Source organism: Mastigoproctus giganteus, chromosome 5 (assembly GCF_048544385.1).
Source record: "Mastigoproctus giganteus isolate SK-2022 chromosome 5, ASM4854438v1, whole genome shotgun sequence".
Taxonomy (NCBI): Eukaryota; Metazoa; Arthropoda; class Arachnida; order Uropygi; family Thelyphonidae; genus Mastigoproctus; species Mastigoproctus giganteus.
The window spans coordinates 114,050,461-114,076,863 of NC_143579.1; the positions used below are offsets into that span (position 1 = coordinate 114,050,461).

Below are 26,403 nucleotides of genomic sequence, written 5' to 3' on the forward strand. Positions count from 1 at the left end.
AAGGGCCTCCCTACCATTAATAGTAGACAGAGAAAGTAGAGGAAGGTGGAAAGGAAGTAGTATTAGTAGTGGCATGTGATGCAAGAAAGCAATTGTATGAGCTTATGCAGCATCAGCCAAAAAAAAAAAAAAAATTACAAAACAATCCCCTCTAAATGTTTGTCCAGTTCCTCCTTAAATTTATTTAACCTTTCAACTTCCACGACAGATGGAAGTTTGTTCCAGCAATTACCACCCAGGCAAATTTCTGCACATCTATTCTACATCTGTCCTTCCTCAATTTCAATTTATGCCCCCTTAGGTTCGTAATCTGAACAAGCAGAAGAATCCCATCAGAATTTAGCGTGCTCAACCCATTGAAGGCCTTACACACTTCAATCAGATCACAAGTGCCTAGTCCCCAGCTGCTGCAATTTGTAGAACTTAAGCCTCTTCTGGTAAGAGGATCCTTTCATTACCCTCACACCAATCTTGTTGCCCTTCTCTGTACACACTCAAGCAAATCTACATCCTTCCTAAAACGAGGCTTCCAGACCTGCACACAGTACTCAAGGCGTGGCCTGACCATTGCCTTATACAGAGGGACAATCACCTCCTTTTCCCTGCTAGCAAAATTACTATATATCATTGACAAAACCCCATGATCTGCCCTGACAGCCTGTCTGCATTGCTCATAAAACTTCATATCTGACTGCACCATTGCTCCCAGATCTTTTTCATTTTCTACCACCTTAAGTGTAGTACCACACAGTTCGTACGTTTCTCTGAGGTTACTTCTACCCATATGCAGTACTTTGCATTTTTCAATGTTAAACTTCAGTTGCCACTTCTCAGCCCGAATTTTCTAGATCCTGTTGCAGTAACACACTGCAATTACCATTAACAACCCTGCCAACCTTTGTATCATCTGCAAACTTCGATACAAAGCCTGATATACCTTCATCAATATCATTGATAAATATACAAAACAACAGTGTGCACGAAGAGCAGCACCCATTGATTACCACCCTCTGTCTTCCCACACTCAACCATCCTTTTATCCATTGTAGCAACTTACCTTTAATACCATTCTGCTCCAATTTGTACAGTAGTCTTCCATGTGCAACACTGTCAAAACTTTCCTGAAATTCAATACAATGGATTGCGGTTATTTGGGCCACCGGTTAATTGGGGCAGCCGTTTGGGGCAAATCTTAAAAAACAGAAACCAATCGAGAAAATAGCCAGGGTTTACTTCGTTTAATTGGGACAGCATGTCGTTTAATCGAGGCAGGAGACCACAGCACTGGAGATTACCCTATGATTGTCTCCGACGGTACCACGTGGTTCAGTCGAAGTTCTGGAGGTCACCACCAAAAAACAATAAAAACAATTCTCAGTCACCTGTTTATTGGGCTTTTCTGTTAGTGAAATCTATCATAAATGGACAGTAAACTCGATCTTACTGAATTTGCGATAATACCGACAGCTGGAATTCTGTGGGTTATTATGGTGAAATGTGTTTACACTTCCATGAAATCTTCAATCATATAAAAAAATTAATTTTTAGATCTTCTCTTCATTCCTATTTTTAAAGCTTTATAACTCGTTACTTTGTTCTCATTTGCACGTATTGTGTTACTTGCAATTTGTGTGTGCCGTGTTCTTTGTTATTGATTACTTATATTTTTACTGTTTTAAATTTTAACCCTCACCCACAAATGTCAGTGAACAGAAATGTCAACTAGTTAGTATGTACATATTACAGTACCTATTAATTCTTCCGATTTTCACCTATCATTTAATTTTTTAATTGGTAAGGCAATAAAGGATAAATTTGTGCTTAATATATCTTTGCTTTTATAGCCTGTGGATAATATTCCTCCTATTTTCGCTAATTAGAATCACTGTTTAATAGAATTAAAATTCAATTCACAAACGTGATCACAATGACTGGCGCTTACTGCACATTGTATAGTGAATGGTACTTTACTATGTTGAGTTCGTTGTAACGTGTTTTGATTGTACAGTGAACCAATTGTAAAGGGGGGGGTTATATTGTATTTTTCACTATTTACGTGAAACTTCGGATAATTGGGGCAGCCGCTTTATCGTGTCAAAATGCACTAGTTCCGATGTGTCCCAAATGACCGGAATGGACTGTATATGATATAAAAATTATTTTTTGAATCCAGTTCCTTTGTAACCACATCATAATAACCAATCAAATTTGTCAGACAAGACTTTCCCTTAACAAATCCATGCTGTGTCTGAATTATTGCTGCAGCCTTGTCTAGATGATCCTGCAATGCATCTTTAACCAGTGACGTCATTATTTTACCCGGAACAGAAGTTAATCTAACTGGTCTGTAATTACTCGTGTCACCCTTCGATCCTGCTTTGTGAATTGGGGACACATTTGCACATCTCCAGTCCGTGGGGACCACCCCTGAGTCCAAGGATGCTCTCATAATTATGGCTAAGGGTTTGCTTACTTCCTTTGCCGCCTCCTTTAATATAACTGGATAGATCCCATCCACCCCAGGTGCCTTATGTTTAACTTCAACAATTTCTCCTCTACTTTGTTCTCAGTTATTACAAAATTATTAAGCACCCTGTTACAATTTGATAACCTTGTGGCATTTTCAAACCTTAATAACTCCTCATGTGTGAATGTAGATGCAAAATACTCATTCAGTTTGTTTGCTATCTGAGCAGCATCATCAACAGTCGACCCATAGATATCAAGTGGACCAATCAGATTCATCCCCTTCCTTTTAGAGTTTATATAAGTAAAGAAATCCTTGCTGTTTTTCTTAGCATCCTTTGACAAAGATTTCTCGTAATCTACCTTCGCCTGCCTAACCTCCTTTGTGACTTGATTACAGACTAGCTTATATATATCATAGGCTTCTGTGTCGCCTGATAATTTATATGCATTTTCCTTCTCTCCCATGCATTTTCCTTCTCTGATAATTTATATGCATTTTCCTTCTCTCCCATGCATTTTCCTTCTCTGCCACGAGTCTCAATAGTTCATTTGACAACCACTTAGGCCTAAACCTTGAACAATATTTCTTAATAGGTATGAAAGTGTTAGCACACACATTTGTTAACACTTCTATGAGTATAAGCTCTATGATAAGGTCCCCTACAATTAATGTTAGCATCCCACAAGGTGTTATTTCAATGGAAATCATGAAGACAGGGTAAAGCAAATTCATAATAAGATAACCAAGTCATGTCTGTCTCAGGTGGAAAATATAAGGCACACACACTGTTAGTATGCTCCATGTATTTGCCCACAAAAATATTCTCCCTGGTTTGCTCTGTGGAAAATATCTCCCTCCCCAGAGATGTGATACATTATAACATCAAGAAGGCTGACTGGCAGTGCTTTCGGACTGAATTGTCAACAAAACACCCTGACACACTAACTCTGAATGACTGTGTGAAAAGCATTACTGCTACTATCAGAAGTGCCTGCGACCTCTCCATCCCACATAGAACGCTCTACAGGTATGCTATCTCTTGATGGAACCACCAGCTACATGACCTAAGAAGAACAGTCCACCAAGCTAGGAAAATGTTCTAGCGAGCATTGTTGCCCTTGCCCGCTAGAACATTTTCCTATAATTTATTTAGATTATTCCTGTAATCTCCCCCCAAGAGATTACAGCAGTCAGGAATGAATATACTAAAGAAATTTGGAAAAGCAAAAAAGCAATCTTGGCAAACTCTTCAGTCTACCTCCAGGATCTCTGATTCATCATCTTCAGAATTGTAACTAATAAGTTATTGGCAAGGTACTTGACACAACACTGAAAATAAATGGTACTTCCACCTGTACCTGAGAGGACGCTATTAATAACATTCTTGATACCATCTACCCTGTTGAAGAGGCATCCCTGACGTAACAGCAACAAGAAATTATCAACCAGAATTTAGAATACCACACAGTAATGGTGGAGCCCCCAATTCACTGTTATGGAGATTAACCTGGCAATTAACAAGATGAAAGATGTAAAAACACCAGACTCAGATCTGTCGGAGGTGGAAGTTCTCAAAAAAAATTCACTGAGGCCTGCCCAGCTACACTTCTAAGCCTACTGAATAAGTGTCTGGAGCAGGGCACCTTTTCAGTGTCATGGAAGACTGCAATCTTAAAACTAATTTTGAAAAAACCCAGACAAATCACTGCAGAACCCACCTTATATCATCCAATTGCCTTACTCTCCATGATGGCCAAATTACTGGAGCATCTACACCACTTGTTTTGACTTTCTGCCTGCTACGAGGAACACCAACTCTACTCAGATAAATAATATGGCTTTAAAACAAGCTACAGCAGAAAAGACACTATCAACAATCTAATCACACATGCACTTAGTCTTCAAGTATTCTCTTGGTATAATGGTGGACTTTGCTCAGGCTTTCAACCACCTGTGGTGGCCCAGCATACTTCGGAGGCTTTGGCAAGTCAATGTTTCTACTAGCCTAAGCTTGAAGTCTTATCCAACCAACAGAAAAGTACAAGTTACTAACAAATATCAGACAGTTACCAGATTCATCCACTGGTGCTGTTTGCAGGGCTCTGTGTTTGGCCCATTCCTCTGGTCTGTTGTCTTGGATGAGTTCCTGGGCTTGGACCTGGGGAGGGAGGGGCTGAACTCTTGGCCTTTGTGGACAATATTGTCCTGCTGGTGTGGACACAATTGCATCCCTGGAAAAAATTGCAAATGGAGCACTTGTGAAGCTCCAGAACTGGGCAGCCTTGCACAACCTTACCATTGCGGGAGAAAAAACAAAATCCATTCTCCTCAAAGGCAGACTACAAATTAGAAGACCATGTACAATGAAATTAAACTTCACTCCCATCTGAATGTACACAGAAGTTAAATACTTAGGTATTTACATTGACTCAGATCTTACTTTCCATAACCACCTGAAATATCTAGCCACCAAAATCCGGAAGTACGCTGCCATGATCAGGAGGATGAGCAGGGCTGACTCGGGCCTGAGGCACAAAGCTCTGACCCTTATATACAAAGCAGTCTATGTCCTGATAGTTTGCTATGGTGCCTCTACCTGGTACTGGCAAGCTACACTAGCAAGAAACAAATGAAAGCTGGATACAATTCAAAGGTTCATGCTGCTATCAATTAGCAGAGTGTGCTACACTGTTAGCATCCCTGCCTTGCAAGTTCTAACAGGATGGCAGCCACTCTCTACCTAGAAGTAGTCAGGCGACGCCTATTCTACCACCTTAGAAAAGGAACACCAACTGAAATACTAAATCTCCGGCTGGATCTTGCAAATGACCCCAAGATAGAGAAGAGGAGAATTTCCCAACACCTACAAGCGATATGGCAACAGAGCTGGGAAATTGCACATAAAGGAGACATCACAAGATGATTCCTCCCAACTATAAACAAAACTCAACCAGAGCCCCCTCCCTGGTCTGCATGTGACATTTATCATCATTGGACATGGCTACTTACATCAGAAATTTATGGTTATGGGGATTGAAAGAGACCAACGGTGCCACTGTGGAGAAGAGTCCTGGGGCATCTCATATATGAGTGCCCTGCCTATGACAACACTAGGCTCTTTACCACAATTCAAAGGAACCCACATAGCCAAGAGTCCTCACTGCTGCTTGATGAAAACACGTACAAGGCACTAGTATGCGCAAGAAATCTTTGCACTGAGGCGAGCCAAGATTGCTGAAATGAGAACAACATTGGATTATGCTCCCCAAGGCCTGACTCAGACAGGCACGGGTTAGCTCCTTCTCTGCTAGACAACTCTGCCCTGATAACTTGCTAAACGTTTAAGGGTAGGAACACCGCTGGCACTGTTCTGGCAGGATGCTGGCACTCTGGAGAACTCCTGAGTGCAGGATCTAGACTCCAACCTACAAGGGTTGGATATGGCTGGCAATTTACAAGTTTGGGATTGCTGGAACTTCCTGAGTGTGGGATACAGAGTCCACTGGCCTCTGGTGATCATGCAGGGACACCTGCCTCCTGCAATTTTAACTCCCATCCCTAGACCCCTATTTTTACCCCCACAAAGGGTCGACTTCTCCTCAACTTTCAGTCTGCCCTCCTTTCCCCCTCTTTCTGTCATGTCTTATTTATACATCTTGTTCTAGGTTTCCCATTATTATTATTTATTTATTTTTTTTTTAACTTGGCCTCTGTCAGGAAGCTCAGGTAACCCTGGCAGAGACCAGCCAGAGCACTATGGACTGCCTGGCTTACCTCCAAGTGGTGGTGGTGGTGGCAGGCAATGTAGAGTCCCATTAGGGGCCCTGCGGGTGAAAGCCAGAAGAACAACAGAATCCAACACTACTCTAACACTAAAAACCACACTACACTCACTTCTGGCATGAATAGAGTTCTGTTTACTTCAAATGTAAAACGATAGCAGCTGAAGGAAACCACCAGCAGCACCTCAACCGAAACACTATGCCACTATGTTCACAAAAATAGCAACTTCTCCATGGGCAGGTCTGTCCCCAGTTCTGTCTTTATGGATGATATTAATGTTCTGTAAGGAAGGGTCTTTATTTTCCTTTAAGTATGACAAGCATTTTAGCATTTTAGTATGACAAGCAAAATAAAACTGGTTTTTACCTTGCAGGGGGATCTTTACTGTAGGAATTCAGCCATTATTTGAGCTTGGCAGATCCATCAGTCAACTTTTGAAGTGCTAAGGGATGTTTCCCCCCCCCAGTCTTGAATTTTTCTTTTTTAGGGGAGCACACACTATCCTGTGTTCATTTCTTCCTCTGCAAATAGTTGCAAGCCTGTTTTGTCAGGTACTGCTTTAGCTTCAACATTGATTTTTATATTTACTATTGAATTTTGGTTGTGGTGGAGCATTAGGAGATAGCAATATTGGAATGGCAGCCATTTAGTTTTCTGAGCAGGTTTTTGGGTACTCTGTTAATAGCAGGCAATGGCGCGCGCGGGGGGGGGGGGGGTTAATGATTCTTTCAGTGGAATAGTCATCCAAGGAGAGCACCATCCTCAGCATGGAAGGTGCTCTCTTTCACAATTAATGTGTGCGGGCTTTGGAGCTGAACATACTGGAATTTCGTGGTCCTTTGCACCACACTGAGTACGTGCACAGGCACCATGACAGGCCATTTGCAAGTGTCTGTATTTCTGATGCTTAGAGCACCCTAGTAGGTTAGGTATGTCACCTCACTGGTAAGGGCAAATATCCAGTTGTTACTGAATTTGAAGTGGTTTACTGAAAGTAAAGATGAGATTTCTGTTGGGTACTAGATTCAAACCTCTATGCATGAATATTCATTTTGTCGCTGAGTTCTTAGTGCAGAAAGGTTTCTACTTCAGACTTACAGAAGTTGAAAGTGTCTGCAATTCTGCCCAGACACAATAGGAGAGAGTATATGATGGGAGCCTTGTCAATCAATTGCGCAAGGCTCATGGGGTAGAATTTTTTTCAGCATGGTCTGTGCTTGCTTAAATAGAAAGGGTGCAAGAATATTTGCTGATGCTATCCAGGCAGTGTTAGGTGAGTCAGAAAACTGCTAGATTGAGGGATTCACAGACTAAAAGATTAACGGCAGCCGCAGGCAAGATGAAAGTGTTTCTTGCACTGCTTCTATTGTAATGAGCAGCAGCCTAGAGAGCAAGTTGCTGGAGACTTCAAGAGCTGCTGGGAGTCACCAAAGAACAAGTAAATACATAGGCTGTGTTAGGGTAACTAAGAGTAAGAACAAGTGCATGTATACTTGCATGTACACTAATGCTAGAAGTAGAGTAAATAAAATTGATGAATTTGACATGATGATCAAGGCATCAAAGGCAGATATTATTGAAATAACAGAGACAGGGTGTCATAAGACATAAACAGTACAGAATTGGATGGGGAGTACAATGTGTGCAGAAAGGACAGACATGGGGAGGAGGGGTTATGCTGTTAGTTAAGAAACATAAAATCTAAGGAAGTGCATCCAGTTGACACGGGTGGACAGTGCAGTGTTGAGTCTGTTTGGTGTGACATAAACACTGTCACACCAAAAACAGGAAAAGGGAAAATGAGAGTAGGAGTATGTTATAGGCCAAATGATTCTGATGAGTACAATGAACAGTTGTGCAGAGAAATAGAATGGGCCAATAAATCAGAATGTCTTGTAATGGAGGATTTTAACTTTTCGGATATTGACTGAAACTTGTGGATTGGTCATTCGCATGCTAGCAAGACTTTTGTGGATTTATTGGAGGATTGTTTTCTATAGCCAACATGTTCAACCCGAGGGAGTAATACCCTTGATCTCATTGGGAGATCTTGAGAGGGTCAACCAGAGGGAGTAATACCCTTGATCTGATTATCAGCAGTGATTATTCATGCATTAAGAATTTGCAGAAAAAGGAACCACTAGGTGATAGTGATCACAGTGTACTGATGTGGGATTTACTTAAAAATTTAACTACCATCAAGGGTAAAGGGAGGAGTTTTTACCAAACTTTTCATAAAGGTGACTACAGTGGGCTCAGACAGTTTTTAAATTCTATACAGTGGGATTAACTGATGATGTTACCAATGGTGAATTCTAAATGGGAAGACTTCAGGGACTTAATCTTGGAGGCTACTAGGCTTTTCATACCAACTAAGGAAAAACTGTTCGAAGTTCAGGCCTAAATGGATGTCAGATGAATTAACGAGGCTCGTAGCAGAAAAGAAAAATGCATGGGATGCATATGGTATGGTATTAAGGGCAAGTTACTGCAATGGATAAAGGGATGGTTGAGTGGGAGCCTGCAGAGATGGTAATAAATGAACACTGCTCTATGTGGACTAATGTTATTAGCGAATTCCCCCAGGGTTCAGTGCTGGGTCCATTTATCAATGATATTGATAAAGGAATATCAGGCTTAATGTCCAAATTTACAGATGATACAAAAGGTTGGCAGGATTGGTAATGAAAATAAAGACAGCAAAAAGTAAAGTGCAGCCATTATTAACCCACTGCAGGATCGAAGCCTCCTCAACAATTCATGATAAAGACAGTATGCTACTGCAACAGGATCAAGAAAAGTTAGGCAGATGAGCTGAGAAGTGGCAACTGAAGTTTAACATTGACAAATGCAAAGTACTCCACACGGGTAGCAGTAACCCAAGAGAAATGTACCAACTGTGTGGTACTACACTCAGGGAGGTGGAGAATGAAAATGACCTGGGGGTAATTGTGCAGTCAGATATGAAGTTCTCTGAATGCAGATAGGCAGCCAGAGTAGGTCATTAGCATTAGTAGAGGCATTTGATGCAAGAAAGCAAGCTTATGCAGCATCAGCCAAAACAAAAAATAAAAAATAAAATAAAAAAATAAAATAAAATAAATAAATAAAAAATAACCACTTCCACTTCACCCCTCTGTTCGTTCGCAATACCTGTCCAGCTGAGCCTTAAACTTATTTAGGCTATCAACTTCCACGACAAGGGATGGAAGTCTGTTCCACCAACCAACCACCCGCTGGCTAAAGACAAATTTCCGCACGTCTATCTTACATCTGTCTTTCCTCAATTTGAATTTATGCCCTCTCAGGTGATTATTCTGAGCAAGAGGAAGAATCCCATCAGCATTGAGCATGCTCAAACCATTCAAGGCTTTATACAGCTCTATCAGATCACCTCGCTGGTGCCTAGTCTCCAGACACTGTAATTTGCAAAACTTAAGCCTTTCTTCGTAAGAGCACCCCTTTGTTCCATTCACTAATCTTGTTGCCCTTCTCTGTACTCGTTCCAGCAGCTCTACATCCTTCTTGAAATGAGGCCTCCAAGCCTGTATACAGTACTCTGGGTGTGGTCTGACCATTGCCTTATACAAGGGAATAATCACCTCCTTATCCTTGCTAAAAAAATTCCTATATATCATTGCCAGGAGCTACTCTTGCAGCCCGTCTGCACTGCTCAGAGAACTTCATATCTGCCTGCACAACCACCCCCCAGGTCCCTTTCATTCTCTACCACTGTCAGTGTAGTACCACAGAGTTGATACGCTGCTCTGGGGTTGCTGTTTCCCATATGTAGTACTTTACATTTGTCAATGTTAAACTTCATTTGCCACCTCTCAGCCCATCTGCTCAACCTTTCCAGATCCTGTTGCAGTAGCATAGTGTGAGTAGTGTCCTTGACAACCCTGCCAACCTTCATATCGTCTGCAAACTTGGACATTAAGCTTGATATACCATCATCAATATAATTTATAAATACAGAAAACAATAATGGACCCAAACTGAACCCTCAGGGACTCCACTAATAACATTAGTTCACGACGAGCAGTGTCCATTGATTAACACTCTCTGTCTTCTCCCCCTCAGCACCCCTTTATCCATACAAAACCATGCTGTGTCCGAGCTATAACTGAAGTCTTGTCTAGATGATCCTGCAGTGCTTCTTTAACCAGTGACTCCATTAATTTTCCGGGAACAGAAGTTAAACTCACAGGTCTATAATTACTTGTGTCAGCCTTTGATCCTCCTTTGTGAATTGGGGTCACATTTGCACATCTCCAGTCCATGGATACCTCCCCTGAGTCCAAGGAAGCTCTCATAATTATGGCTAAGGGTTTGCTTACTTCCTTTGCTGCCTCCTTTAGTAATGGAGTTTTGGAGTTTTGTCAATGATATATAGGAACTTTGCTAGCAAAGAAAAGAAGGTGATTATCCCTTTGTATAAGGGAATGGTCAGGCCACACCTTGAGTACTGTATACAAGTCTGGAGGCCTCATTTTAGGAAGGATGTTCAGTTGCTAGAACGAGTACAGAGAAGGGCAACAAGATTGGTGAGAGAACAAAGGGGTGCACTTACAAAGAAAGGCTTAAGTTCTGCAAGTTGTAGCATCTGGAGACTAGGCACCTGGGAGGTGATCTGATCAAGGTGTATAAGGCCTTGAATGGTTTGAGCAGGCTCAATGCTGACGGGATACTTCTGCTCAGATTAAGAACCTGAGGAGGCATAGATTCAAATTGAGGAAAGACAGTTATAGAATAGATGTGCACTAGTTTGCCTTTAGCCAGCAGGTGGTTGACTGCTGGAACAGACTTTTATCTGTTATTGTGGAAGTTGATAGCTTAAATAAATTTAAGACTGAACTAGACAAACATTTGGAGTGACAGGATGGGTGAAATGGGAAGGTTTTTTTTTTTTTTTTTTTTGGCTGATGCTGTATAAGCTTGCTTTCTTGCATCGTGTGCTTCAATTAATGCTAATTTGTAATTTTGAGATGATGCCTTGGTTAAAGTTCAGTGGCTTGTGGGGTATCACTATAATTCCCCAAGGCCATGGTGTGTGTGTGAATGGCCACCCTTCAAAGCAAACCCACTAGTCAAGTTATTCTGGGTGAGCTATTCCAGATTTACTGTCTTGTTGAAGCAGAGGCCAAAGGAATGCATTATAGCTGGACCCTAAGCCACTAGATCTTCCCCTTTTTTAATTTCCATGGACAGCAAACATGTTTGATTCCTTAGCATGAATGTAAGCTGTGGGTGTTAGATCCCAGTGATGCTAATCTGATATACCAGCAGTATTAGTGGGAGGTCTTACCACATATAGGAATCCACATCAGGAGAGTCATTTTGCAGAACCAGCATCAAAGATAAATGGTGCAATTGATGTCCATCAACAGCAACTACTCCTGAAAACATCAATAAAGCTCATAACATGGTGACGATCAGCAATTAACTGTTAGAAAAAATATTAGAGGCTACAGGCATCTTAACTGAATGGGTGCAAAACATTCTGCCAAATGATTTAGGTATTGCAAAGATTTCTGCATGATGGGGTCCTTGCCCCCTTGCTCCTCTATTGAAGAAATTCCTATTCAGGAATTTCTTCAATTCAAAACTTCAAAGCAGCCACAGTAGAGCGAGCATCGATAATCCAAACTAATTGGGACTGAGGATAATTCGGACTTTCGATTTGTTCAGATTTTAAAACTTATCGGGAAACTAAAAAAAAAAAAAAAAAAAAGATTTGGTAAGTTTAGAAATAAAAACACTGGCTTTAAAATCTGAGGGACCATCTAAATTTTTCCACCTTTTCACACAACAGAGGTCCAGATATGGGTTCTCCTAAACTTTGTCTCTGTGTGAACCACAAATAAATGGCATCTTTGCTTTGAGGCCATTAGCTGTTCTCATAGTTTTTTTCTTTCTTCCTTTTCCTTTTTCTTTTTTTTTTTGCACCATCTCTATCAAATTTAGATACTAACTTTCAAAATTTTTTCCTTGTTGTTTTTATTGTCTGTTATGGTTGACTTTCCAAACTCATAAAATTTTTCTAATGACGACCAGTTTTCTCCCTTTGAAAGTCTGTTTAAAATATTAATTTTCGATTCAGTTGTTAAAAATTTCTGCTTCTTTTTTAAAAGACGAAGAAAATTACAGTACAGTAAAATAAAATTCTGTTCAGAATATGTTTAATCCGTGTCTCACTTGTGCTTATCATGTTAGTGGCAATTTCTGTGTGCCATGTTCTTTGTTATTTATTGATGCTTATCTTGAATTGCCGTTTCATAGAATCAAAATTCAATTCGCAAAGTGATCACAATAACCAGTGCTTACTAAAATTATTTTATGGAATCAGCATAAAAAAAAAAAAAGAAGAAAAAAAGTAAATTCTGTCTTGTTCGGATTATTGATGTTCGGATTTTTGACACTACTATATTTGCTTGTTATCAAGCTGAACCTGAAAACCTTCTGGTGAGAGATATAATTATGGACAAAACAAAGCTTCATCAATACCAACCAGAGTCAAAACTTTAATCAAAACAAGGGAAGCATGCTGATTTGCCACCTTGACAGAAGGCTAAGTCACGCAAAGTCATGGCATCTGTCTTCAGGAATTCAAAATTATCTTCCAAGAGAACAAACAATAAATGGACAATACTATGCTAACTTAGTATAATTAAATTAAATTATGAAATGCATCTGTAACAATCTGCTGATATTGTAGCTTCAATCCATCAGTGTGTCTCTGAATTGTTTTTTCTACGCACCTTACTTGACAGATGTAGCTCCATATAATTTCCACCGATTTTTGAAATTAAAGACAAACGTCTGGAAGGAAATTAGATCAGATGATGCCACCCAGGCCTTTTTTATAGGACCTTCAGGACAGCAGCTACAAAATGAACTACTGTAAAATGAACATCATATTACAAACCCTATAACCAGGTTGATGAGTTTTTAAACAGAGTTTTATCAAATAGAGTTAAACTTCTCATAGACACACCGCTGTCAAGTTTTTTCAGAAGTTCAACTTTATCTGTTATGGACAATGTACGATGTTTGCGCTTTACACCACAAGAGGCACTTCCTTTATGCATTGGAACCATGGCTGGGGCTAAATGTGAGCAGGTCATAATAATAAATGCAGAAAAACAAGTGGGAATGGCTTACCAATGTTTATGAGTTCGCGCCAACAGCTGATGCTGCAACCAACTGCACCAAAACAGTAGCGGCAGGTCGGTGCGCCAACCTGGGAAATTTGAAATTATGTCCGAATTAGCGGTGGAACCGGATTACCGGTGGCCGGATTAGTGATGGTCAATCTGTATTTTCCAGTCTTTCTTCACACTCCATTCTTCTAAATCTTACTGTTGAAAAGTCAATTCCATAATTCCTCTATGTTTCTCCCTTATTGTCATTTAATTCTGGACAAAGGACTCTGCATGGGGAGTCCATTATCACTGATAATAACATATATATTCTTGGAGAACTTTGAAGAGGTGGCTATCAAGTGAGCCACTTTAAGGATTCCAAATAGGTCCATTTTGTGGATGACGTGTTCAAAATTTGGTAACAGAGGCAAGAAGAAGAATTACTTTAATTCAAAGAATGTCTAAGTAACATTCATTAGGCAATTAAGTTTAAGCTTGAGGTCAATAATAGCATGCCTTCACAGGTTTATTAAAAGCCAACAGATTCTGAATGATACTTAAGTTCTGTATCTAGTCATCTCCAAAAGAAATGAAATTAGGTATTATCAAAACTTTATTGAGTAGACGTTAGAAATTTTCTAATAACAACAAATTTGTGGATGAAATCAACACCATCAAGGGATAATTATTAAATAGCAGGTATCCAAAGCATTTAATCAACAAGACAGTAGAAAAATATCTGAACTTAAACAATAACACAGCATGTAATAATGATTACAAAAGAAAAATAGTGATTTCATAAATAAAAGGCATTGGTGAAAAAATGAAAAAAACCTGTAAAAAGTATGGTATTCAGTTGACTTTATTGGAACTTCTATTGGAATGAGCAGTAGCCTGGAAAACAAGATGCAGGGTATTTCAGAGACTGCTGGGAGTCATTGCTGTACAAGTAAACACATGGGTCGTGTTAGGGTAGTTAAGGATAGGAACAGGTGCATGTATACTTGTGTAAACATCAATGCTTGTGTAAACATCAATAGGAGTTTGGTAAATAAATTTGATGAATTTGAGGTTATCAAAACAACAAATGAAGATTGTTGGGATATCAGAGACGTGGTTTCACACAGATATAAGGAATGCAGAATTGGAATTTGGGGAGTACAATGTGTACAGGAAGGATAGGAAGGGAGGAGGGGTTATGCTATTAGTTAAGAAACATATAAAATCCAAGGAAGTGCAGCCAGTCGACATAGCTGGACAGTGCAGTGTCGAGTCAGTTTGGTGTGACATAAGCACTGGGAGATAAAAATTTAGAGTAGGAGTGTGTTATAGGCCTAATGACTCTGATGAGTATAATAAGAAACTGTACAGGGAAATAGAGTGGGCCAGTAAATCAGAGAGTCTTATAATGGGGATTTTAATTTACCGGATATTGACTGGAATTTGTGGGTTGGTCACTCACACTAGCAAGGCTTTTGTGGATTTATTGGATGACTGTTTTCTACATCAGCATGTTCGGGAGGCAACTAGAGGGAGTAATACTCTTGATTTGATTATCAGTAGTGATTCTTCATGCATTAAGAATCTGCAGATAGAGGAACCACTAGGTGGCAGTGATCGCAGTGCACTGAAGTGGGATTTACTCAAAGAGGAAACTACCATCAGGGGTAAAGGGAAGAGTTATTGCTTTTGTAAAGGTGACTACGGTGATCTGAGACAGTATTTAAATTCTATACGGTGGGACCAACTGATGATGTTACCAACAGCAAATTCAAAATGGGAGGCATTCAAAGAATTAATCTTGGAAGCTACTAGGCTTTACATACCAACTAAGAAATTTTGTTCAAGGTTTAGGCCTAAATGGATGTCAGATTAAATAATGAGACGTGGCAGAGAAGAAAAATGCATGGGATACATATAAATTAATGGGTGACATGGAAGCCTATTATAGATATAAGCTGGTCTGTAACCAAGTCACAAAGGAGATTAGGCAGGTGAAGGCAGATTATGAGAAATCTTTGGAAAAGGATGCAAAGAAAAACAGCAAAGAGTTCTTTACCTATGAAAATTCTAGAAGGAAAGGGATGAATCACATTAGTCCACTGGATATTGATGGTTTAACTGTTGATGATCCTGCTTAGGTGGCTAAAACCTAATTGAGTATTTTGCATCTACATTCACACATGAGGAGTTATTCAGGAAGGGGAATACCAGAGGTGAATTAAACTCTGGCAGTGAGCTAGATGATTTTGTAATAACTGAGAGGAAAGTGGAAGAGAAATTGTTGAAGATAAACATAAAAAAGGCACCTGGGGTGGATGGGATCTATCTAGTTATATTAAAGGAGGCAGCAAAGGAAGTAAGCAAACCCTTAGCCTTAATTATGAGAGCTTCCTTGGATTCAGCAGAGGTACAGATGGATTGGAGATGTGCAAATGTGACCCCAATTCACAAAGGAGGATCAACAAGTAAATATAGACCTGTTAGCTTAACTTCTGTTCCAGAGAAATTAATGGAGGCACTGGTTAAAGAAGTACTGCAGGATCATCTAGACAAGACTTCAGTTATGGCTGGGACACAGCATGGTTTTGTTAAGTGGAAGTCTTGTCTGACCAATCTGATTGGATACTATGATGTGGTCACGAAGGAACTGGATGCAGGGAATAACTTTGATATCATATATTTGGATTGTAGAAAGGCTTTTGATACTATTACACATGGAAGACTGCTGCACAAATTGGAGCAGTGTGGCATAGGAGGCAAATTGCTGCTATGGATAAAGGGATGGTTGAGTGGGAGAAGACAGAGAGTGGTAATCAGTGGACACTGCTCTTCGTGGACTAATGTTATTAGTGGAGTCCCTCAGGGTTCAGTGTTGGGTCCATTGTTGTTTTCTGTATTTATAAATGATATTGATGATGGTATATCAGGCTTAATGTCCACGTTTGCAGATGATACGAAGGTTGGCAGGGTTGTTAATGACACTAAAGACATTACGCTGCTGCAACAGGATCTAGAAAAGTTGATCAGATTGGCTGAGAGGTGGCAAATGAAGTTTAATATTGACAAATGTAAAGTACTACATATATGAAACGGTAACCCCAGAGTAATGTATCAACTCTGTGGTACTACACTGACAGTGGTAGAGAATGAAAAGGACCTGGGGTAATTGTGCAGGCAGAAATGAAGTTTTCTGAGCAGTGCAGATGGTCTGCAAGAGTAGCTTATGGTGTCTTATCAATGATATACAAGAATTTTTCTAGCAGGGATAAGGAGGTGATTATCCCCTTGTATTAGGCAATGGTCAAGCCACACCTTGAGTACTGTATACAGTTCTGAAGGCCTCATTTATAGAAGGATGTAGAGTTATTAGAATGAATACAGTGAAGGGCAACAATATTAGTGAATGGAACAGAGGTTTGCTCTTACGAAGAAAGGCTTAAGTTTTGCAGATTACAGAAAAGCTATCTGATTGAGGTGTATAAAGCTTTGAATGGTTTGAGCCTGCTCAGTGCTGATGGGATTCTTCCTCCTGCTCAGATTAATCACCTGAGAGGCCATAAATTCAAATTGAGGAAAGACAGTTGTAGGATAGATGTGCGGATGTTTGCTTTAGCCAGCCAGTAGTTGATTGGTGGAACAGACTTCCATCTTTTGTTGTGGAAGTTGATAGCGTAAATAAATTTAAGGTTCAGCCGGACAGGTATTTGGAATGAATGGAGGGGTGAAATGAGAGCGTTTTTTTTTTTTTTTTTCATTTGGCTGATGCTGCATAAGCTTGCTTTCTTGCATCATATGCCTCTACTAATGCTAATACTAAGTGAAATTGGGTATTATCAAAACTTTATTGAGTAGATGTTAGAAACTTTGTGATAAATTTTTGGATGAAATATTTAAATGACTTGCTATTTAATAATTACCCATTGAGGGATAATTATTAAATAGCAAGTATCCAAAGCATTTAATCAACAAGACAGTAGAAAAATATCTGAACTTAAACAATAATACAGCATGTAATAGTGATTACAAAAGAAAAATAGTGATTTCATAAATAAAAGGCATCAGTGAAAAAATGAAAAAAACCTGTAAAAAGTAGTCTTCAGTTGACTTTAAGCCGATTAACCCTAGAACCACTACAATGTTCAATATGACCATTTGCCTACTTTAAATTTTGCAGTTTTACAGCCCTTTTAACCCCAAAAGTGCAAGTCCATGATATTTCCTAATGTTCCATTAACTTACAGCATGCACAATTACAAATAATTTTGCACACGTTTTCCTTTTAAATTTTATCTCTATATAAAACCGCCAGAGCACTAAATTTGACTGTTTTAATAAAATTTCAACAAAATTAGCTAATTTTTATACAGTTAATCAAGTTTTTGCATATATTTACCTTGTGACAAACATTTGTAATTCACATCTTATTGTTTGTTTAATTACCCACCCAGATCCAGATGCATATGTGTGCACATCTGCGCATGCAACTTCAGGTTTGGGCTCGTGTAGAAATCACTACTATATATGCCATTTTAGTTGTGTGAGTGAAACTTTACATGGAAAGGTATTTCAACAATTTTTGCCGTGCTAGTTCAATTGTGTTACTAAAATGTGGTGACCTCGTTGTCCTACCCAAGAGCAGATTCAAAAATGTCTAGAGGAATTAAAAAAGCTATCTGAAAATCAGTCTGGAGAGAAGAGCAGAGATGAACTTAGAGAAGAAGAAGAAGAAGAAGAAGAAGAAAGTGATGAATGGATTCCTAATGAAAGAGGCAAGGAATCTAATAGGGAAGCAGTGACCCCAGAGTAACGTATCAACTGTGTGGTACTACACTGACAGTGGTAGAGAATGAAAAGGACCTGAGGGACTTGTGCAGGCAGATATGAAGTTTTCTAAGCAGTGCAGATGGTCTGCAAGAGTAGCTCATGGTGTCTTGCCAATGATATACAGAAATTTTTCTAGCAGGGATAAGGAGGTGATTATCCCCTCGTATAAGGCAATGGTCAGGCCACACCTTGAGTACTGTATACAGGTCTGGAGGCCTCATTTTAAGAAGGATGTAGAGCTGCTGGAACAAGATTAGTGAACTGGGTTGCTCTTATGAAGAGAGGCTTAAGTTTTGCAAATTACAGAGATTGGAGACTAGGCACCTGTGAGGTGATTTGATCGAGGTGTATAAAGCCTTGAATGGTTTGAGCATGCTCAATGCTGATGGGATTCTTCCTCTTGCTCAGAATAATTTCCTGAGAGGGCATAAATTCAAATTGAGGAAAGACAGATATAGGACAGATGTGTAGAAGTTTGCCTTTAGTCAGCGGGTGGTTGATTGCTGGAACAAACCTCCATCTATCATTGTAGAAGTTGATAGCTTAAATGGATTCAAGGCAGAACTAGACAAACATTTGGAGTGAGTGGATGGGTGAAATGAGGTTTTTTTTTTTTTTTTTTTGGCTGGTGCTATGTAAGCCTGCTTTCTTGCATCATGTTCTTTTACTAATGCTAATAGCAGTGAAAATAACACTTCTGATCTTTGTACATCAAGTGATGCTGTAGAAAACACACGGCATCATAATCATAAAAACTATATGTGTCTATTGGTGGGCAGCAAGCATACTTCAAAATCTGCACACATATAGGAAGTTATAAAATCTGTTGGTCCTTCAGCTGGATGTGCCCTACAAAGGAATATAATTCATAATATCCCTGCGTCAACAACTTATGCAAGGATTCTGTAGTAATTGAATTTATTTGTGTTAAATGCATTTATTTATAGACACTTCAATGATGATAAAACATGTAGAGAACTTCAATGAAATCAAAGTGCAAAGACAATTGAAGGATAATAACTGGTCTACATCCATTCAAGAAATTGATGCTTTTATTGCTGTACTTTTAACTTCCAGAGCATATGGTGCTAGAAATTCAGAACTGGATAGTTTTTGGCCAACTGTATGGGGGCTTCAATTTTTTCATTATATAATGTCATGTTACAATTTTAATGAAATTAAGAGGTTTGTAAGGTGCAACATAAGTTCTTCAAGGAAAGAGCATCTAGGAAATGATAAATTTGCGGTACAAATTTATTTCCAATTGCAAAGCTTGCATACTAGGAGAAAACATTACAATAGATTAGCAACTATTTCCAAATAAAGGTAGATGCCAGTTTAGCCAGTATATGGCCAAATAACCAGACTAATTTGGTATAAAGTTTTGGTGTAGCTGACACAACTTCATAATACCTACTCAATGGCTTTCCTTATTTGGGGAAAGAGGATATGCACACAGTAGTTAAACACTTTCTGAATATGTCATCCAAAAATTAATGTAATAATTTTTGAATCAATGTAGAAATGAAACTACTGAAAACTCCTTTACCAGTTTTGAAGTGGCAAATAAATTAGTCCAAAAACACTACCATAGTTGGAACTGTGAATCGTGCTCATAAAGAAGTTCTAATGTCCAAAAGAATAGGCAGAATTATATTCCACTTCAGTTTTCAAACTTGATTGCATTTTGAAGAATTATCAGGCCAAAGCAAATAAAAATGTTGTAATCTTGAGTATACTTCATACAAGTGTTGCAATAAGTAATGGTATATAAAGCAGAAGCCTGACACATTATTATATTACAATGAAACAAAGTACAGGGCTAATGTTTTAGATCAAATGGCTAAATAATATTCAACAAAAGCAGGTTCATGCAGATGATCAGTTCATATCATATATAATATATTAGATCATGTGGTAATCAATGTCTGGATTATAATCCAAGCATTGATTACTGCAAGATCTAATACATAATTTTTCTTTATAAAGAAGTGACAGAAAAAGTTATGAAGAGAAGAGATTTTATATTGAATCTAGCTGAAGAATTCAGAAAATAATATATACATTCAAAGAATGTAGCAGCTCAAACCAGTAACAACAGCAGTCATGTCAAACCTCTCAAAAGGCATCAATGACAAATTAGGCAATGCAAGGCAAACAAAACTACAGAAATGTGCACCATGTATAAAAAGTATGTATGTGCAAAGTGTACAGGAACTGTTGGGAAAAAAACAAACTGTCATTTGTTCAATTATGCAAATTGATTTTTAAACTTCAGTTTATTTCCTAGAGAAAAAAGTTTTGCTTCAAATTTTTGCTATCAGAAATATAACTTTTATGCATATTACCATAAGCACAACCCTATGTACTGTTGCCATTTACTTTATATCAATGCTTATAATAAAAATGTTGAAACACAACTTAAGTCTACTTTATGCACAGCAGTTTCAGGAATTTTTACTAGCTGGCAGTTCTAGGGTAATAAAATGGGGAATTTGTTCAAAGAGTTGACACTGAAATAGAAAACATGTAATATACAAAAATAAGTGTAAAAATGAAACGGCATATATTATTATTATTATTTTTTTTTTTATGAATATCTCAAGCATAAGAGGTATTAGAAACTGTAGTACTGTGTATGGGTTAAAGGTTGAGAAGATGAAAGTTATTATTAAGATTAGTAGGGGCAATCGATGCAAGAAGGCAAGCTTATACAGGGTCAGAAAAAAAAAGAAGACGACACTTACCATTTCCCCTGTCCATCCCCTTTAGCAGTTTATCTAGTTCTTGAATTTGTTCAAACTACCTACCTCCACAACACCAGATGGGAGTTTGTTCCAACAATAAACCACTTCACTCTGTAGGCAAATTTCTGCACATCCAACCATCCTTCCTCAATTTGTATTTATGTCCCCTCATGTGCAGTCTGAGCAAGAGGAACGATTCATCAGCACTGAGCTTACTCAATTCATTCAAGACGGCAAACTTCCCTTAATGCCACACCACTCCAATTTGTATAGCAGTCTTATGTGCAACAGTATCAAAAGCTTTTCTTAAATCTAAGTACAGTGGACCCCTGCTTTACAACTGGTTCACTATAAGATAAAATAACCTTACAGTGGACTCTCCATAATAAAATACTATTCACTATAGTTGAACAAATTGCGATTAACATGATATGCGCAAGTGAAATATGAAGTAACAAGTTTACGAAGCTTAAAAAGTAGGAATGAAGTGAAGGTTCTGAAAATTTATTTGTTCAGCTATCAGAATTCCAGCTATCAGTATTGTTGCAAATGCAATAAGATTGCACTAACAGAAAAGCCCAATAAGCCAGAAACTGCAAATTATTTTTATGGTTTTATGGTAGTGATGTCCAGAAATGTGCTTTATGAAAATATCACAAAGGTGGTCAAAACTGAGTCTTATAACCGAACATATGATAATGATGAAAGTGTATGTAGTGCATTTTAATGATTTGAATTGGTTTTTTTGAAATTAAAGCAGCTGATTCTGCTTACCAGTGATTGTGTTAACTGGACCTACTTATTTCACTTTTCGATGGGATGGGCTTATGATTTTCTCCAACCGGACCATGTGGTCCTTTTTTTTGTTCTAGTCACTGAAATCGCAGTAAACTAGGTGGCAGGACTTGCCAGAGTACTTACTTAAAATACTGGTTTAGCTGGTCTGCCTCCACGGGGCCAAGTGTGGGCAATAGTGGATCCCCAATAGGGGTCCAATGGCTAAATGGCCAGATGAACAACAGTACACGACACTATGTTAACAATATCCATACACTTAAAAATCTCTGGCCTTTACAGTGTACTGTAACACACGACAATGTATACTATGTGGAGATGGAGGAAACCTCTGGTGCTGTCAGACCCTAAATGCACTTTACACTTTTACCACATGGTCCTTCCTCTCAGCCAATAGCAGCATTTGAAAATGTGTTGGCTGCGTGTTTTGATTTTGCATCCTTCAGTTGACGTGATTTTGTGTTGTGCATTAACCAATATATTAGTTTTAATCAAATTTTTAATCGATATATACAATTTCCATTATAAAAATCACCTTTTAGAGAGCTTTTTCTTCAATATAAATACAAGGGGGTATCAAAAAGCTCATACCCCCTAGAAAGGTGAAACTTCAGAGGAAATTTAATCCTTTTCTATGTACATATCCTTCTCCATGTATAGTAACATATTTCTCCCATCTATGGATAAGTTGTTTAATGCCTTGATCATAGAAGGCCGCACTTTTTGCTTGAAACCACGATTCCACTTCATTGATGACTTCCTGAGATGAATCAAAGCGGAGTCCACGCAATGATTTCTTTATTTCTCGAAACGAAAAGCCTGAATGTGCTAGGTCAGGAGAATAGGGTGGGTGCTGCAGTAGTTCGAAGCTGCACTGGGCAACAAAGTTGGTGGTGGCAACTGCCATTTGAGCCGGTGCATTGTCTGACACCTTTAGTTAACGTTCCCCGCCTTTTCAGCTTCAAAGCATTGCGTAACTTTTTAAAAAGATTTCTGTACTATTCTCTGGTAAGTTTTTTTGTTAGTTGTTGGTGCGTCAGCTTCTGTGGCCATAATGCACCTCCTAAAGTTTTTGCATTTTATTCTGATCCAAGCCTGAGGCGAGATTTGAGCCTGCGACCTTTGGGTTGCCAGGCAGGCACTTTACCCACCAGGCTAGCCTGGTCAGCATTCTCTGGTAAGTGTGGAACCACGAGGTAGGTAATCTGTCAGGATAACACCTTTTCTGTCCAAAAACATGGACAAAATCACTTTCTTTGCAGATGGAGTGGTCTTTGCCTTTTTGGGAGGAAGTGTGCGTCCACTGATTTGACATGTCTTTAGTCTCTGGATCATACTGGTACAGCCAGCATTTGTCATTTGTCACCAACTAATCAAAAAAAGTTCCCAACAACTGCATTACATAAATGCAACAATTGGCGAGAACATTGCATTCAACGTTGTTTCTGCAAAGCAATTGCGGAGACCTTAGACATGTGCAGATGGTCATGTGAAATGCTGTGGGCAGACCCATAACTAATTCCCACTGCATTTGTAATGAAATGAATTGTCACACGTGTGTCACTCAGCACCAGATGCTAAACTTTTGCAACCGTCTCACTGTCTGTGGATGTTGGCCTTCCTACTGTTGGCTTGTCAAAGACACTTCTATGACCGCATTGGAACTCCTGTTTCCACTTTTTTACAGTGTCATAGGATGGACAATTCTACCCATACACACCTTTAATTTCTTCATCAATTTCCTGAGCTTTCTTGCTATGCAAATGCAGGAACTGAACACTGCTCGATACTTAACTTTGTCAACCATAGCATTCTTCCTCAGATTCCGGGCTCCACCTCTGGTGTACGATTACCTATGGGAATGAAATTTCATGCGTTAGTTATTGAATATGTAGGCAACTTATATTATAAATGGCATCTTTTTATGGATGTTTTATCTAGGTCAGGGTATGAACTTTTTAATAACCCCTAGTATAAATAGCTTAGTTATACAGCAAAAATTTCAATTTCCGAGGACTTTAAATGAATTACCAAATAAATCGGTCATCTGCTGAGTGCTGGGCACTCACGATGAATGGTCCGGAATCATGAATGGTCATTAGTGTAGTATTTCAAATAGAGAGCTTTATGATAACTGAAAAAAGTTTCTAGTACCCCAGCTTGGCCTAAAACTGAGGAACTAATGAAAACGCTGTCAATTTGAGTCTTTCCCATTGTGAATGACAAGCATGGGGGAAGTGACTCCGGCTTCTTCCTGGAGAAGTGATTAAAATCTTGGGGTAGAAGCGACTGGCAAGTGAGGGCCATGCAAAACTCTGTGCAGGCACCTCCCCACCATCGCTGCCTCGATGCTGGCTCTGAGTACATCCTTGTCGGGACAACTCCAGCTTTGAAAATTGTTAAAAAATACTTCTCATCGCAAAATTAATAAATGACCTTTATAGAATTATTAACTATTTAGCAACCTTTTTACCACCAAAAGGAGAGTTACTTAGTACAAAGGAGTGCACTATCGAAGTGCAATAAAAAATTGGTTTTTTCATTTTAAAACAAAAAGTAAATGATAGATTTCAATCAGAATGGTTTTTTTCTTGATAAGCATCAAATAACACATAGCTAATGTGATTTTTAAATTTTTAGTTCCATTAGCAACAAAATAGAGGGGGGCATGAAAATTACTCAAGTTTTCCTGTCTGGTGCTGCAATTTTTAATTTTAAAAATATTTTAAAATTATATTTTAAACCTACTCGTTGAGCTCTTTCCAACGGTGTATAATTAGCTATAGGCTGTCGAAAATTTTTTGCCCCCCCCACATTTTACGCCCCATTTCTCAGACAAATTTTTGTCAACAACGATTGATATGGCATTATGTTGGCCCACATGATGTACAAACCCATGCAAAACTTCAAGTCAACAGGTAGAGTGGTTCCAGAGATACAATGCTGTGACAGATGGACGGATAGACAGATCCTGATTGTGATAGGAATGCAGACATCCAAGTGACATTATAAGGGTCCTTTATTAGACTACAGATCCTAAAAACAATATGTTATTGGGTTCGCATTATGATATTTTCACAATATCATGGTGTTTCTGGAACGAATTAATATCGTAAGGCAGGGGGGGGGGGCACTGTACATGAAGTCAAGATTTTTTTGCATCCAGTTCCTTTGTTACTGTGTCATATTATCAATCAGACTGGTCACACAAGATTCCTGTCACAATCATCGTGAAATCCATGATGATTGTGATACGAATGCAGTATAACTGCATTCCTGTCACAAGGTAGTCCTGGATTTTCTCTGGAAAAGAAGTCAAGCTAACAAGGTTGTAATTGCTCATGTCTCTCTTGGATCTCCTTTGTGAATTGGAGAGAACATTTGCACATCTCCAGTAGATAGGGACTTCCCTTGAAAATAGGGATGATCTGAGAATTATGGCTAAAGATTTGCTTACCTCTTTTGCTGCCACCTCTAATATAACTGGATAGATCCCATCCACATGGATGCATTTTTTAGTTTTGCATAGCTTCAACAATTTATTCTATACTTTTCTCAGTTATCACAAAAGCATTCAAGTCCCTGATAAAATTTGACATACTTATGGCACCTTAATCCCTAAAAAATTCCTTGTGTGAATGTAGATGCAGTATTAATAGTAGAGGCATGTGATGCAAGAAAGTAAGAGCATGAGCTTATGTAGCATCAGCCAAAAAAAAAAAAAAATAATTTCACACATGCATTGCATTCTCTCTAAACGTTTGTCCAGTTCCTCCTTGAATTTATTTAAGCTATCAACTTGAAATCGACTACCCACTGGCTAAAGACAAATTTCCGAACATCTATTCGACAACTATATTTCCTCAGGTTTGAAATCTGAGCAAGAGGAAGAATCCCATCCAATCAGAATTGATCAGGCTCAATCCATTCAAGACCTTATACACCTCAATCAGATCACCTCGCAGGTGCCTAGTCTCCAGATGCTGCAATTTACAGAACTTAAGCCTTTCTTGGTAAGAGGACCCCTTTGTTCCCCTCACCTTGTGGCCCTTCTCTGTACTCACTCAAGCAACTCTACATCTTCCTAATATGCGGCCTCCAGACCTGTATGCAGTATTCAAGGCTTGGCCTGACCATTGTCTTGTATAATTGGGATAATCACCTCCTTATCCCTGCTCCCAAAATTCCTGTATATCATCGACAAGACCCAATGATCTACTCTGGCAGCCTGTCTGCATTGCTCAGAACACTTCATGTCTGACTGCAAAATTACCCCCAGGTCTCTTTCTATCTCCACTACCCCGAGTGTAACATCACATAGTTGGTACATTTCTCTGGAGTTACTGCTACCCATATCGAGTACTTTGCATTTGTCAATGTTAAACTTCAGTTGCCATTTCTCAGCCTATCTACCAAATTTTTCCAAATCCTGTTGCAGCAGCATACTGTCATTAACAACCCCACCAACCTTTGTATCATCTGAAAACTTTGACATTAAGCTAGATATACCTTCATCAATATCATTGATAAATATACAAAACAACAATGGGCCTACCACCGAACCCTGAGGGACACCACTAATAATTAGTACACATAGAGCAGTACCCATTGATTACCACTCACTGTCTTTTCCCAC

At 38.9% G+C, this 26,403-nt stretch overlaps 1 protein-coding gene across 7 annotated transcripts in view; it reads right to left on the bottom strand.

Annotated features, from left to right (window-relative positions):
• LOC150085649 (cilia- and flagella-associated protein 206) overlaps positions 1–26,403 on the bottom strand; it is a 465,016-nt gene that overhangs the window by 42,032 nt on the left and 396,581 nt on the right. The window lies entirely within an intron of this gene.